Source organism: Pinus tabuliformis, chromosome 1_1, assembly GCF_031772625.1.
Source record: "Pinus tabuliformis cultivar Carrire ecotype Pingquan chromosome 1_1, CPIR1, whole genome shotgun sequence".
Taxonomy (NCBI): Eukaryota; Viridiplantae; Streptophyta; class Pinopsida; order Pinales; family Pinaceae; genus Pinus; species Pinus tabuliformis.
The window spans coordinates 949,041,249-949,058,816 of record NC_142297.1 but is presented as its reverse complement, the minus strand read 5'-3'; positions in this window follow the sequence as shown (position 1 = coordinate 949,058,816).

Sequence of the window (17,568 nt, the reverse complement as noted above, 5' to 3'; positions counted from 1 at the left end):
GCCGAACCTCATGTCCTTCCTTTGTACATACCTGACAAACTGCTGGCAAGGGAGATAGCCTATCAGATCATTGCCGAGGGAGTTACACAAACTCTCAAGAAAAATAAGAAGCAGGTCTGGCCCTCCTTTCCTCTGAAATGTGGTGTCTACACTTTGCATGATTTCAAACATGCAGAAAAAGAAGCTACAAAAATCAAATCATTAACTCTAGCAACTCTCCCAAGTAGGCGATTTGATCCCAACAAAGTCGCCTATAATGCACTTGAACAGGCCAAATTAACAAAGTTTGATCATGTAGAAGATCAGTTTGACGACCTGTTCTCTTCAGCTGAATCAATGTATCAAGTTAGATCGCTGGCCATAATGCAATACAAAGATGAAGGGTTAACTGAATTCAACAGACTTAGAGAACAGAGGTTGCAAACTCTACCTCTAGATCTGTTAGCAACAACCCCAGCAACAAAACCAAGCGAGCCTGAACAACAACATTCAAAGGAACCTCCAGTTACAATAAAAGAACAGGAGAAAGTGCAGGAGGAAACCCATAACAAAGAACAGGAGAAAGTGCGAGAGGAAACCCAGACTGAAGAACAGAAACAAAGCAACATAGAAGTGAGTGTGGATACTCATATTGATCCAAAATTGCTCCAGGAATGGCAGCAATTTGATTCTATTATCAGTAGTCTTGAATGTTCAAAGGACACCGAAACTTCGAAAGCAGCAGATACACAGGAAACCACTTCACAACAGGTTCCAAGTGGAACCAGCGGCCTACCCAGTTCAAAGGAAGTAGAAATAATCCCAAAGGACCCCTCCGATCAAATCATTTTGCAGGTAGAAGAAATTCCTCCCTTGGATGTCTTCTATAGCCCAAGGCACAAAGCTGTGGTAAAACGACAAAGGAAGAGAAGAAGGACTGATCAACCTTCCCTTTTCCCAGAACAGACGGTCATGGGCAATGTGGTTTGGAAGGAGGAATTTGACCCCTCTGATGACCTAACAAAACTATCACAATATGCTGGAGCCTATTCGGTAGCAACAATAGACAAAGCATCAGAGGTGAGTCTTTTATTAAAAACAAAAGACCAGGAAATCTTTTTATTGCAGGCACAGCTAACAGAAGCACAGCAGAAAGCGGAGCAGGCAGAACAGCAATTGTTAACACAACAGCAAATAAATAATCAATTAACTCAACAATTGCAGGAAGAGAAACAAAGGATTGATCACAGTGCAATCCAGAAGCAGAAAGAGTTGTCTGAAGCCTTGGCACAACTGAGGGCAGCAAATGAACAAATGCTGAAGACAAAAGATGAGCAGATTGCTCAACTATCAGCACAGCTTGAGAAGACAAAGGGTGTCCCACAAATAACCGAATTCAAATTAGAAGCATTACAGGTAAATAAGGCATTAATAGCCCAAATCAAGCTTCTATGTCAACAAATCGCCCAGGTGGAACCACTATGCGAATTGACGGCATCAATAAGTAAACAAACAGAAAAGGCTAGAACAGAATTAGATCAAGCTGAAGAAACGTTAACTGAATTTCTTGACTGGCAAGATACCGATCAGGGACAAGCGGCAAATTTACCAAGAATTTTAGAGTCGCATAAAGATATATTGTTTACAGAATGGCAGTCCCAGTTAATGAAAGCAGAGAGGGCAATTTCAAGGTGCAAATCAACCACAAGTAATTTGGTTGAATTGGTTAATAATACTCTCTACTTGTCAAACATGATTTCCCAATGCACTCCAGGTAAATTGACAGCGGTCAAAACATTGGAGCAGTCATGCTATCCAGATCTAGAGGAAAAGGGGAGATTAATTGCTGGAATTAACAGCTTAACATGGGATACCTATTGGTTCTTCTTGGTAAAACCACACAGTCAAAGAGCCGCCCTCAAATTCCTTACAGATGCAATCGGGTATATTATCCCCGATATTCAGGATGCCACCTATGCCGCCCAGCTTAACTCTCGCCTCAACAGACCGCCCGAAGTGGAGCCAATGCTTGCGATAAGTCAGCTCAAGTTTAAAGGCAAACGGCCTACTTGATGATTCATGCCGCCGACTGCCAGGTTGCTAAGAAGGAGATACTCAAAATCATTTGATACCAATTAAGTAGGATTTCAGTTTCATAGATAGTTAGTTTAATTCAGTATTTATAGACCCTTTCATGTTTTTAGAAAGGGTCGTAAAGTTTTGTACTTGACTTAAAACCTGAAGTTGCACTACTGTGCTTCAGGCATATTCTTTTATAAAACTGGACCAATCATTCTGATTTTGGCAAAGAAGCTTTTATGCAAATGTGCACTACTGTCTTTGTTTGAAAGTATTTCTGTGTTAGAGGAAGAATTTCAAATAGCGATTGATGTTGGAGAGTGACTCGCAACTCATATGGTACTATTATCTATGTCTGAATCCATTCTTTTTATATGAATTGTTATTTGATCGCCTTTGCTATTATCGAATATATATATGTGTTTTAACAGCATTTCTTTATTCCCTTCACCATTGAATGTTTATGGTAATGCTTTTCTTTTGATCATATATGTATTGATGATATAAATGATGAGTGTAGCAATATTGCGTTAATCACTTTGTTTAACTATTTAAGCAAAGTAATCTTTGAATGAGTAAATGTCCATGTTTATTAGATGGAGTCATCTACATGCCTGTTAATAAACATAGATCATCAAGCGCTACACCTCAAAGTACAATAGTTCCCGGGATTAGTAGTAATTCTTTTTATTTCGCTAATAAATTAAGTTATTCGCCTATCATTAGATTAGTCAATCAATCATTCATTCATTCCGTTTATTCATTGCTGGGAAACTGGTCCCATTATCCCCAGTCGGAGCCACCATTCCAAATGGAAAAGGAGCTGTATTAAGGTCCGGACCGGGTGGTTATCCCCCAATGTTGATACAACGATTTTCGGGGCATCAACATTTTTGGCGCTAGAAGGAGGGCCTCAACTGTGAATGGCAAGCAAACCCAAATCTGCAGGCCATTCTAAGAGTAATTCTCCCTCCGCATCACCTCGTACTTCCCAATTGCATGCTGGTTCTCCAGTATCCAAACAAGAAGAAGAGGAATCAACTACCACTGCTCAAACCCATCATACTCCAGAACAACTAAGTCTTGAATCCCCTGAAGTCCAGTCTCTTATCCACAAACTTCAGAGCTTCTCGATTTCACCACAGAAATCTGAGGTATCACAAAGCAGTGCGACTTCGCAGTTTAATTTACCTCACCCTCTCACCAGACTTCAGAGCGGAAAGCTCGGTATTGAACCCACTGAGTTCCCTTTACCCAAAAGGAAAAAGGCGAAGAAATACACTGAAGGATCTGACAGTGAAGAGCTTTCATCCACATCCTCCATCTCACCTTCCCCCGTGCGAAGTCAACCATCCACTCCCCCATTACATATTGTTGTTCATCAGGGATTAGGAACTTCAACATCCCAACCTGCTCACTCCGCAACATCATTTCCTTCCCAGACATTTGGAATTTCAACAGTAGTATCATCTACTACTGCTGTTATAATGGCAGATCCATGGACCAGGCCTGGTGCAGTCAACATGCCTACACCATTGCATGCATTACCTGATGCTCCTGAAAAATGGCTACCCAAGTTTAACCCAGATGATGGAACGCAAGCTGAGGAACATATTAATAACTTCATGTTGGCAGTTAACTTGAAGGGAGTAACAGAGCAAGATGTTGTTGTTAGGCTTTTCCCTTATACTTTGCAAGGATCAGCAGGATCCTGGTATTTTTCTTTACCTTCTGGTTCCATTACCAGTTGGACGACTTGCCAAGAACAGTTTCTTACTAAGTATGGAGATGATAGGTATTTGGCTACACTAATAAACGATCTCTCCAATCTTAGGATAGAGCATAGGGAACCAATTAAGGAATTTAACGCATGATTCAATAAACTCTTGAATAAGATCCCAACGGCCTCCAAACCAAGTGAGCAAATCCGAAGCGAATGGTATATAACTGCCCTACCTGCCAATATAGCTATTTTTGTAGACAGGGCTGGAAAACCTACTTTAGCTGAAAACATGAAAGAAGCACTTGCTGTGGAGAAACGTATTAATGCTCTAGAAAAGAAAGCTGCTCTGGAAGACAGAAAAGCCAAAAAAGTTTCTTTTAAAGATGATTCAAAGAAGAAAACCCCTAAAGATCCATATGACATGGAAGGTCTTCAAAAGGTCCTCAAGACTATGTCAAATGAAATGGTTGAAATCAAAAAACAAGTAGCCGAAACCTCAACCAAAAGACCCTTTAGAAATTATAAGAAAACTGAATCAAAACCACCAAATGTTATATCAAATGCAGATTCAGATCTTGAAGAAGGAGAAGAAGAAACAGCTACACCAACTGATGAAGAAGAGGAAGTTGTTGAATGTCATGGAATGTGGGATTTTATATTACCTAACTCCGATACAGAAAACAAAGAAGAAGCATTTCCTGTCACTACCAGGAGTAGAGGTACCTCCGAACCCGTTCAGACAACTTCGAAGAAAAGAAGTGCAGGTGCTGCTATAACAAAGGAAAAGGTACCCCCGAAGAAGCCACCTGTGACAATTCCACAAAACCAACCTTCAACCTCAACAATCCCATCAACATCTAAGACACTGGTATTGTCTGATTCAATGGATTACAATATTGTTGATGACATGAAAAAGACCAAGGCAAACATTACCATGTTTGAACTTAGTAAATTGAAACATCAGCAAAAATTGCTTCTCAAAGAATTAAATGTTGTTCCTACTTCACCTCTTCCCAGTGCTAAAGCTGCAAACGATACAGGTCAACCACCTTCTGGTATGGTCGAAGCTACTGATGCAGTCCTAATAGGAGATAGATCAAACTCTCATACTCCACCTTTCCTTCTAACCTATGAGATCTACAATAGAAACCTGCACAACTGCTTGATTGACTCAGGGGCATCTTCTAACATAATGCCAGCTTCAGTTTGTTCCAAACTGAACATTGAACCCCAGAAGTCTGCTATTCATATTGTACAGTTGGACAGGACTAAAGTACAGGTTTTGGGAGAGATCAACTCCGTAACTATCAGGTTATCTGCTGATCCCAGAATAGTACAAAGGATTGATATCCTAATCACCGATATACCTGAATTTTATGGTTTGATCTTGAGTAGGGATTGGTCTGAAAAACTACATGGGTATATTTCTACTGATTGGTCACATATGTGGCTTCCCTATAAGGGTAAGCCAAATCAAATAAGGATCGATCGGGAAAAGCATATGACCCATACAGTTACTGAATTTGAACAAGAAAACCAACCAATAGCATTTAATAACAACATTTTGGGGAATTATTCATCAGAGTCATTCTTTGGCAACTTCGCTGCCCAACCATCCCCTTTCTCAGTAAATCATTCTACATCCCAGATCGAAAATTATTCACAAACAGATAGGTCAAGATGTTTCAATGATACTGAGAAAACTGTAAATAAAATTGTTAATACTTCTTTATTTTGGTCGTTATATTTCGATGGGTCCAAATCTAGTGAGGGCTCAGGAGCAGGATGTATTTTGATTAGCCCGCAAGGGGAAAAAACAATGTTGTCCTGTAGGTTAGAATTTGAATGCACAAATAACACAGCAGAGTATGAAGCCTTAGTCCAAGGACTATATAAAGCTATTGGCCTCAAGGTCCAATATTTGAAAGTGTTTGGAGATTCTGAAATTATTATCAAACAGGTAAGGAATACAATTCATTGTCTTTCCACCCATCTCAAACATTATCAATCACTGGTACAGGAACTCACCTCCCACTTTTTGGCATTCAATATTTCTTCTATTCCCAGGTCTCAAAATTCGGCAGCTGACCTGCTAGCCAATGTTGCCTCCAAGCTCCTACCTTCCGAAGACTATAGCCCGGATAGATTTTCAGTAGAATTGCTTTTTAGGCCATCAATTCCCGACAATGTAACTAATTGGAGAGTATTCAACCATGATGAAGACATTTTACAGTTCTTAACTTCCGAAAAGTCCTATGATGATCAAATCATCGAGGAAAACGAGCATGACCATCAAATGAGAGGTAAACCCGAGGAGAATTCAATCCCTAAGCCTGTGGTGAAGCTTGAGGATCTTTATGATATTAAAGACAGGTTTAAACCTGTGACTAATGCAAAGCTCCAAAGTTCTACCCTAAGGTTTGAGTTGATAAACCTTGGCACTGAGCAAACTCCTCAAAACATTAATTTAGGATTAGGACTTTCCTTGGAAGAAAAGGAAGCATTCATTAGACTGTTAAGGAAAAATAAACAGGTTTTTGCTTGGAAATATGATGATTTAAAGACATATGATACATCCATCATCCATCATACCATTCCAATGCTTCCCAAACAGAAACCAATTCAGCAGAAATTGAGAAAAATACATCCGAACTTAGAGAGTCAAATAAAATCTGAACTTAATAAACTCCTGAAAGCTAAGATTATTTTTCCCGTTCGGCACTCAAACTGGGTCTCCAATATGGTGCCAGTCAGAAAGAAAAATGGCGATATTAGAATTTGTATAGATTTCAGAAATTTGAACAAGGCGAGCTTAAAGGATAATTTCCCATTACCTACCATGGAGCAGATACTCCAATCAGTAGCAGGCTCTGAGTTAATGTCCTTTTTGGACGGTTTCTCAGGATATAACCAAGTTTTGGTCCATCCTGATGACCAACTCAAAACCACATTCAGAACAAAATGGGGAACATATGCGTATCAGAAAATGCCCTTCGGACTTATTAATGCAGGAGCGACGTTCCAAAGAGCGATGGATATAGCTTTTAAAGGGTTGATTAATAGAACAGTAGTCGTCTACCTAGACGATATTACTGTATTTTCTAAGGAGAAGTCCAATCATTTGCATGATTTAAATCAAATCTTTCAACGCTGCAAAAGATATGGTATTTCTCTTAACCCTAAAAAATCTTTCTTCGCTCTTGACCAAGGAAAGCTCTTAGGCTTTATTGTGTCTAAAGATGGCATTTATATTGATCCTGACAGGATCAAAGAAATCTCTGAAATCCCTTTCCCTCATAATAAAAAATCCATGCAGTCATTTTTAGGCAAAATCAATTTTGTCAAAAGATTTGTTCCAGACTTTTCTCAAATCATTTTGCCACTTCAAACTATGATTAAGAAAAATTCAGTCTTTAAGTGGGGATCAGCAGAAAAGGAAGCGTTTGATTTAATCAAACAATCAATAATCAATGCCCCAGCCTTAAATACTCCTAATTTTTCTAATCATTTCACACTGTATACTATCGCATCCAACTTGTCTTATGCAGCAGTACTCACACAGCTTAATGATCACAATTTGGAAGCACCCATTTCATTCTATAGTTCAAATCTTCAGGGCGCTGAATTGAATTACTCCGAGGTAGAAAAACAAGCCTTTGTTGTATATAAAGCCGTCAAACATTACAGACCCTTCCTTTTAAAAACCCACACAAAAGTTATAGTTCCTTTCCCTGCAGTAAGGCAACTATTAATCCAAAGAGAACTAGGTGAAAAAAGGGCAAACTGGGTTACAACACTTCAAGAATATGATTTAGAAATTAAACCAGCAAAGATTGTTAGAGGCCAAGGTTTTTGCAGGAGCATCCGACATTCCAGAATCAGGTGATACAGATCAAACCGAAGAAATCAACCAGATAAGTATTACTGATTCGGAATCACAATATGTGGACTTGATCTTTTATTTGAAAAATGGGTATGCACCTCCTAACCTGTCTTACAAAAACAAAAGGGCCATTAGATTAAAAGCAAAAAATTTCACAATTATTGATGATGTGCTTTTTAGGAAAAATTATGATTCAATCTTATTAAGATGCCTAGAAAAACCTGAAGCACAAAAGGTTTTGCAGGAATTACATGATGGACCAGCAGGAGGACATTTTGGAGCTGACACAACAACCCACAAAATCATTCATGTTGGATATTATTGGCCCACTCTGTTTAGAGATGCTTATGAATATGTAAGGAAATGCCGAAATTGTCAAACTTCTAGTGGAAGGCAAAGAAAACCAGCTTTCCCTTTGCAACCGGTCAACATTGAACAACCATTTGAGCAATGGGGATTGGATATCATTGGGGAAATTACTCCTCATTCTTCCAAACAGCATAAGTATATCCTTACTGCCACTGATTATTTTACTAAATGGGTTGAAGCAATTCCTTTGAAGACAACAAATTCTGAGGCAATAATTGAATTCATAGATCAATTCATCATTACCAGGTTTGGTGTCCCAAATGCTCTTGTTTTTTATAATGCATCTTACTTTTCAGGTAATGCTATGTTTGATTTCGCTATTAAAAGAGGATTTAAATTAAAATATTCTGCTAATTACTATCCCCAGGGTAATGGTTTAGCAGAGTCTACAAATAAAAATCTGATTAAAATTATTAAGCGAACTATCGAACAGAATCATAAAACATGGCACAAATCCTTAATATTCGCACTATGGGCTGATAGGATAACACAGAAGGCTTCCATAGGATCTTCTCCGTTCAACCTTGTATATGGAAAAGAAGCAGTACTACCCACAAATCTTGTTCTTCCTTCCCTAGCCCTAGTTCAGTTTATTGAGGAAAGCCCTTCTTCTTCTATTCAACTTAGACATGACCAAATTCTAAAATTAGAAGAGGAAAGAGAAAAAGCCAAGGTTATTCATGCAAAACATCAGCAAATCATCAAGTCATCCTTTGATTCAGTCTCATCCGGTTCAAAACAATTTCAAGTCGGTGATTTAGTTCTGAAATGGGACAAAGCCCATGAAGATAAGGGAAAGCACACCAAGTTCCAAAAGATGTGGCTTGGGCCATTTCAGATCTGTGAGAAGATAGGCCATTCGACCTTCATATTACAAGATTTATCAGGTTTGAGAGATTCTCTCCCTGTTAATGGCCTTATCTTAAAGAAATTCTTTAATTGAGAAGGTAACCCCTTCTCCTTTTTAATAGAATTTTGTAGTTTGTAGGACCATTAGAAAATAAAGTTGTAAGGTATCTTCCATTGACCTTTGTTGTACTTAAAAGTTTCTCAACAGAAGTAGTGATGATATTTACTTTTAAAATAATAGAAGTCTTAGATAAGAGGAACAATTTCTAGGAAACTAAGTATAATTGCATTCCGAAAACACACTTCAATTTTTGTAAACTCTTCTCAAAGTTTAGAAGTATTGTAAATCATTTTCTGTTTTCAAATTGGTCACAAAAAGGTTATCAATATCAAAACAGAAACTAATCCAATTTCAGCATCTTCAACTCTTACCCTGTCATCCATTTACTCTTAAGGAGAAAATTGTCCATCCCATTCACCAAAGTTTATGGTTACTCAGAGTGTAATTCTAAAATATTTGATATAAAAGATAAGAGGTCTTATTACAAGCCTGCTTACCATGATCATCGGGAAATAGTTTAACCGACATTACCAATACTGCATACCAAAACAGGGTAATGGCTTAGAATTATAAGACAAGGGGTCTCATCACGAGCCAGCTTGTTCGGTTAGATTACTACCAGTGAATGGCATTGTCAACAGCTGGCCACCAAACCAGGACAATGGCTTTTTATCTTAGCAATAAAAGAAAAAGGAAAGGAAATACAAAATATGAAAACATGTTTTGAATTCATTCTGTTAATCACACTCTTAAATGGATGGAATAATGGACAATAATATGGTTTAAAGGTATCCCTGTCGAAACTATGAACATTTGCTGGCAGCAGAGGCTCTACCTATGACAGACGAGTTAACTATAAAAGCTGATTTGGAAAGGTTTTCTGTTTTATCATTATAAACCAATAGAGGCCTATTTAAAACTTAGAATGTATCTAATTTTAAATAAGAGAGGAAATTAGCAAAGATAGTTTCATTTTACTCGGAATGCATATATACCTAGTTATATTAGAATTTTCCCCTTTGATTAGAACTCTATTTTGAAAAAGATTAAGTATTTCCATACTTTTCAGAGATAACTGTTTCTTCCAGCGAATCGCCAATTGTTGTGCTCTACAACAACCCCCCATTTCATATCATTTTTATTCACAAAACTATCATATGAAATGGGTCCCTTTTAGTTTTGATTGGTATCAACTTTGTATTATTCAAAAAGGTTCGAAAACAAAATGAAAACATTATAAAAAACCTTTTTGACAAACCAATTTTGGTCTTATAATATAAATAATCAATCTTTTATCATTGCGATAAAGCGATCGCAAGATCGCATATCGCAATGACAAAGGAGGCATAACTTAAAAACCCATCGGTTTGCTCCGACGCGATAACATGCAATAGCTTATCGGATATCGGCAATCATAAGTTCCCATAATTAAAGTGCCTTTCGACCCAATGCGATGCGATATCGCTATCGGCGATCAACGATACACTATGCATGCTTTTTAAAGTGTCTTTCGATCCAATGCGATGCGATATCGCATATCGGCGATCGGCGATATACCATGCATGCTTTTTAAAGTGCCCATACTCCCAATGTGATGCGATGCGATATCGCCATCGGCGATCGGGGAATTCAAAAGGTGTCAATATGAAGATTTAAGTCTTCCCCGACACCCGATTGCGATAAAGCCAAAAGCGCAAACTTCAAAAAGCCGTTAAAGCAGAGGGATATTACGATTAATTCGTATTAAAAGCCTTATCTTTCAAACAGTGATTTACCTACGCTCAACCGCCAAAACATTCAAGGCACGCTTAAACAAATCATTCGGCCGATTAATGATATGATGGGCATTTAAAGGATTGGCAGGTTTTAACGGCCATTTAATGAAATAGTAAGTCTAAAAATCTTCTCATAGATTGTATCCGCGGCCACTTTAAAGTTAATCCCTCATCACGCATTGATCAATATATCTCACTCGTATTTGGTTTTCGCTACCAATTCTCTGTGTTACGCTTATTTCCACTACTGTGCAGAATTCTTCCAAAGTAATAAATTCAAGCAGAATGGGGAAGAAGTCTAAGAAAACCACAGTCGCTTCCACTGCACCAGCCACAGGACAAGCCGTCACTGATCCAGCAAATAAAAAGAAAGGATTAATATCTGATACTACATGCTTAGGACTCGCCAAGACCACTTGGCAAAGTACCTATAATTTGATCGAAGCCGAAGAACCAAAGGTGACGGCAGTACAAGCTACAGCGGGTTCCAGTAGAAAATCTGATGGTACTTTGAAAGACTTGGCCGACTCTTTCCTTCATCGGATAGCGGCTCGGGAGCAAATTCTCCCATATACGGATGTAGTAAAGTGGGCAATTGAGGAAATCCCAATTACAGACAGAACTTTCTGCACCAAAGATGGGAGAATCTTCGGTTCATTCAAGGCTGATGATTTAAGGCAAATGTATCATTTGCCTGAGCCAGAGAAGAAATACAACAAGGCATTTCTGGAGAAATTCCGAAATGAGAACGAAACTGAATCCGAACCCATTCGGGAATGGAGGAAAAATCCGGCGAAACACAAGCATGAAACTTCCGGTAAGTACTCTGTGGATTCTCTATGTTCTCTGTATTGTTATGCTGGGATAATGATGTGTAGATTATGGGGGTTGCACGATTCCGCTAATTTCACTATAGAAATGGTTCCCTTGATGGAAGCGGCATGTAATAGCGAGATAATGGATTGGGCAACCATACTGTCAGATAAGCTAGCGAAAACAGTTCTTAGTTTTAGAACTAAAACTTCCGTCTCAGAAAGGATTATTCCCCCATTCTACTACAGTGCTTATATTCTAGATACCCTGTGTTTTAATTCTGAGTTTCCTGTACTCGGCTGGAGGTGGACTCCACAAGACCCCACGCCTATTCACATATACCATCAGAAATTGTGGAAGACTTCCTACAAGCACCATTTGTACCAAGTCTGTAACGGCTTCATGTTACCCATTCATTATTCTATTTTTAATAAACCTGCTCCCAAAATTTCTTACCAAGCAGGGATTGATTTAACATCAATAGAAAGATGGTTCGGAGAGGAGAAATTTACTTATGTAAGAATTTTCGGCAGCCAAGCCGAACCTCATGTCCTTCCTTTGTACATACCTGAACAAACTGCTGGCAAGGGAGATAGCCTATCAGATCATTGCCGAGGGAGTTACACAGACTCTCAAGAAAAATAAGAAGCAGGTCTGGCCCTCCTTTCCGCTGAGATGTGGTGTCTACACTTTGCATGATTTCAAACATGCAGAAAAAGAAGCTACAAAAATCAAATCATTAACTCTAGCAACTCTCCCAAGTAGGCGATTTGATCCCAACAGAGTCGCCTATAATGCACTTGAACAGGCCAAATTAACAAAGTTTGATCATGTAGAAGATCAGTTTGACGACCTGTTCTCTTCAACTGAATCAATGTATCAGGTTAGATCGCTGGCCATAATGCAATACAAAGATGAAGGGTTAACTGAATTCAACAGACTTAGAGAACAGAGGTTGCAAACTCTGCCTCTAGATCTGTTAGCAACAACCCCAACAACAAAACCAAGCGAGCCTGAACAACAACATTCAAAGGAACCTCCGGTTACAATAAAAGAACAGGAGAAAGTGCAGGAGGAAACCCATAACAAAGAACAGGAGAAAGTGCGAGAGGAAACCCAGACTGAAGAACAGAAACAGAGCAACATAGAAGTGAATGTGGATACTCATATTGATCCAAAATTGCTCCAGGAATGGCAGCAATTTGATTCTATTATCAGTAGTCTTGAATGTTCAAAGGACACCGAAACTTCGAAAGCAGCAGATACACAGGAAACCACTTCACAACAGGTTCCAAGTGGAACCAGCGGCCTACCCAGTTCAAATGAAGTAGAAATAATCCCAAAGGACCCCTCCGATCAAATCATTTTGCAGGTAAAAGAAATTCCTCCCTTGGATGTCTTTTATAGCCCAAGGCACAAAGCTGTGGTAAAACGACAAAGGAAGAGAAGAAGGACTGATCAACCTTCCCTTTTCCCAGAACAGACGGTCACGGGCAATGTGGTTTGGAAGGAGGAATTTGACCCCTCTGATGACCTAACAAAACTATCACAATATGCTGGAGCCTATTCGGCAGCAACAATAGACAAAGCATCAGAGGTGAGTCTTTTATTAAAAACAAAAGACCAGGAAATCTTTTTATTGCAGGCACAACTAACAGAAGCACAGCAGAAAGCGGAGCAGGCAGAACAGCAATTGTTAACACAACAACAAATAAATAATCAATTAACTCAACAATTGCGGGAAGAGAAACAAAGGATTGATCACAGTGCAATCCAGAAGCAGAAAGAGTTGTCTGAAGCCTTGGCACAACTGAGGGCAGCAAATGAACAAATGTTGAAGACAAAAGATGAGCAGATTGCTCAACTATCAGCACAGCTTGAGAAGACAAAGGGCGTCCCACAAATAACTGAATTCAAATTAGAAGCATTATAGGTAAATAAGGCATTAATAGCCCAAATCAAGCTTCTATGTCAACAAATCGCCCAGGCGGAACCACTATGCGAATTGACGACATCAATAAGTAAACAAACAGAAAAGGCTAGAATAGAATTAGATCAAGCTGAAGAAACGTTAACTGAATTTCTTGACTGGCAAGATACCAATCAGGGACAAGCGGCAAATTTACCAAGAATTTTAGAGTCGCATAAAGATATATTGTTTACAGAATGACAGTCCCAGTTAATGAAAGCAGAGAGGGCAATTTCAAGGTGCAAATCAACCACAAGTAATTTGGTTGAATTGGTTAATAATACTCTCTACTTGTCAAACATGATTTCCCAATGCACTCCAGGTAAATTGACAGCGGTCAAAACATTGGAGCAGTCATGCTATCCAGATCTAGAGGAAAAGGGGAGATTAATTGCTGGAATTAACAGCTTAACATGGGATACCTATTGGTTCTTCTTGGTAAAACCACACAGTCAAAGAGCCGCCCTCAAATGCCTTACAGATGCAATCGGGTATATTATCCCCGATATTCAGGATGCCACCTATGCCGCCCAGCTTAACTCTCGCCTCAACAGACCGCTCGAAGTGGAGCCAATGCTTGTGATAAGTCAGCTCAAGTTTAAAGGCAAACGGCCTACTTGATGATTCATGCCGCCGACTGCCAGGTTGCTAAGAAGGAGATACTCAAAATCATTTGATACCAATTAAGTAGGATTTCAGTTTCATAGATAGTTAGTTTAATTCAGTATTTATAGACCCTTTCATGTTTTTAGAAAGGGTCGTAAAGTTTTGTACTTGACTTAAAACCTGAAGTTGCACTACTGTGCTTCAGGCATATTCTTTTATAAAACTAGACCAATCATTCTAATTTTGGCAAAGAAGCTTTTATGCAAATGTGCACTACTGTCTTTGTTTGAAAGTATTTCTGTGTTAGAGGAAGAATTTCAAATAGCGATTGATGTTGGAGAGTGACTCGCAACTCATATGGTACTATTATCTATGTCTGAATCCATTCTTTTTATATGAATTGTTATTTGATCGCCTTTGCTATTATCGAATATATATATGTGTTTTAACAACATTTCTTTATTCCCTTCACCATTGAATGTTTATGGTAATGATTTTCTTTTGATCATATATGTATTGATGATATAAATGATGAGTGTAGCAATTGTGTTAATCACTTTGTTTAACTATTTAAGCAAAGTAATCTTTTAATGAGTAAATGTCCATGTTTATTAGATGGAGTCATCTACATGCCTGTTAATAAACATAGATCATCAAGCGCTACACCTCAAAGTACAATAGTTCCCGGGTTTAGTAGTAATTCTTTTTATTTCGCTAATAAATTAAGTTATTCGCCTATCATTAGATTAGTCAATCAATCATTCATTCATTCCGTTTATTCATTGCTGGGAAACTGGTCCCATTATCCCCAGTCGGAGCCACCATTCCAAATGGAAAAGGAGTTGTATTAAGGTCTAGACCGGGTGGTTATCCCCCAATGTTGATACAACGATTTTCGGGGCATCAATAGGTTTCTAACTGAAATTATTTTCATTTAAAGAGAGTTTTATTGGACTTGCAAACTAGACTGTGAACTAGTGTTTTTTTGTAATGTAGAGTTTGTATGAAACATGTTATATAGCTTTTTAATGTCTAAATGGGTTTGAAAAAAATAAAAAGCAACAAGAAAATTTAACTTGGTTGATTGGTTTTCCAAAAAATCATCACTTAACATTATGAGATAAATCTCCACAAATAACTTGTCCATTTCAAAGACTACAATTTCCTAAGAAAAACAACAAAAACAAATTTATAAAAACTCAAAAGCAATAAATTTTAGCTCACAAAAATTCCCTAATAAATCAATCCCTCCAGTAATGGCAAATTAGACAAATCAAACTCTTGAGTTGAATATTAGGCAAGTCAAGCTAATGAATCTGAATTTTGAACTCAATGTACAAGATCCTTGTACCAATACTCCAACCACATCAAAAATAAATTTGAATAGACTAGAAAAACCTACCAATACTCCCACTACATCAAAATAAACTTGGATAAATATAAAAGCTAAGAAGAAAACTTCTAATAATAATAAAAAAAAATCTAACCCTAAAATCAATTTAATTTAATTATGTATTTTGTATACGGGTATATATGTCATTTGTGAAAATCTATTCATATAAAAAAATGTTAGAAATATAACTTTTTAATGGTATAATCATAATGTAACTCATTCTAACTATTTAGTAAAATAAGTCGATCACTTTCTTGGAAAGGTTTACGAAGTGTTAATTAAAATTTCTAGATTTACAAAGGGTTAATTAAAATTTCCTGACAAATAATTATTTTCGAATTTACACAAATGAGCATTCAAACCACTTCACATAAATTTCCCAATTATTATTGATATATATTTTTTAATTTTAAATTAGAAGTCAATTTTATAACGGATACTTCAAAAAAACATTACATATATCTATTTTGAATTGATTATAAAAATCAACTTTCACCGCAATATAGTTTGAAGTTTTGTAAATAATTATTTACTCTACTGATGAATATTCGGGTTTACAGAGGAGCTGCTGAAGAAGGTCGTGCAAATCGTGTTGAAAACGCAACTGCCAAAATATCCAAATGGTTTTATCGAAACATCAGAACAACATGGAAGCACAATGCTATCAAAGTAGCCCGTGAAGACCAAGGTTATTGGGATTATGGTTAATCATGGAGTTGGGAAAACGATGCTAGCCAAAAGAAAAGACACCCCAATCCTGTCATGCTCCTCATAGTATTAGATGGTGTGGATGATATCAATCATGCTTTATTGTTGATTCAATCTGTGTTTTACTGAAAAATCCTGATTTTGGTGGCCATCTTTAAGTGGATTGTAGATTCCAGGAATAGTTGGAAATCGGATGGATATGGACGCCGTCAATTTTTTGACCGCGGCCATGAATATTTAGAGAAGCTCACCGGATTTTGGTAATAGCTTCAAAATTCCTTAAAGATGGCCATCGATTTCTCTAGATTCTAAATTTTGGTTGCATGGTAAATATTAAACTAGTTTACATCCATTTAATATTGGATCTATTATGCGCGGAGAGGAATCAAATCCATCCAGGTGAACCTTTTTTTAGAAAATAGAACTTGAGGAAAGGTTTGCACCTCCAGCCATTTGATCCCTCTCAAAGCATGATAAATTTGGTGTTAGATGGATCTAGTTGGTTCCAGTTGAAGACAATAATGTCACATTTTTAGATTATCATTATTATGTATATGTTTGAGATTAACTTCAAAATTCACATCATGTTTTCTTTGCTTAGCATAACAATATCATATTCTTCTTTAATTTAGTGTGTGTTGTTTGTCTTGAATAGTTTGAAGACAACAATGTCACATTTTTAGATTATCATTGTTATGTATATATTTGACATTAACTTTAAAATTTACATTATGTTTTCTTTGCTTGGCATGATGATATCATTTTCTTTAATTTAGTGTGTGTTGTTTGCCTTGAATAATTTGTACGTCTGTGTTTTGATGCTTCGAGCGGTTTGTGTGTTTATGTGTTTGGATTTGGATCGTAATGTTTGTGAATGTTATAGTTGTATTATATTTTAATATGTATATGTAATTGTCTATTAGTAATTAATAGTTGATGAAGAAGGGAGACAATCTTGTCAATAGTTTACAGAACGATCTTGACAACTAATTAATTCTTAATAGTGTCCCTCCAAGTATTACTAAATATATCTTGAAGAGTAGTTTTAATATTTTATTGCGTGAAAATTACTCTTGAAATAATTTGTTTCTTTGCTATTGTTTGAATCATTTATTTCCTTAAAAAATATTTTGTTTTGTTTTGAATGTTTATAAATATATATTTTCCTTTTATAAATATATTGAATACATTGTTGTATGCAATTTTCTATTAATAATTTTGAATATATGTAATTACTTATTAGAAATTAGTTGGTTGTGAAGAAGGGAAATGATCTTTTCAAGGATTAATTTGCACTTTGCAAGAGGATTGATGTTTGTACATTTATTTCATTTTAATTCTAGGTATCACAGATTTTGATA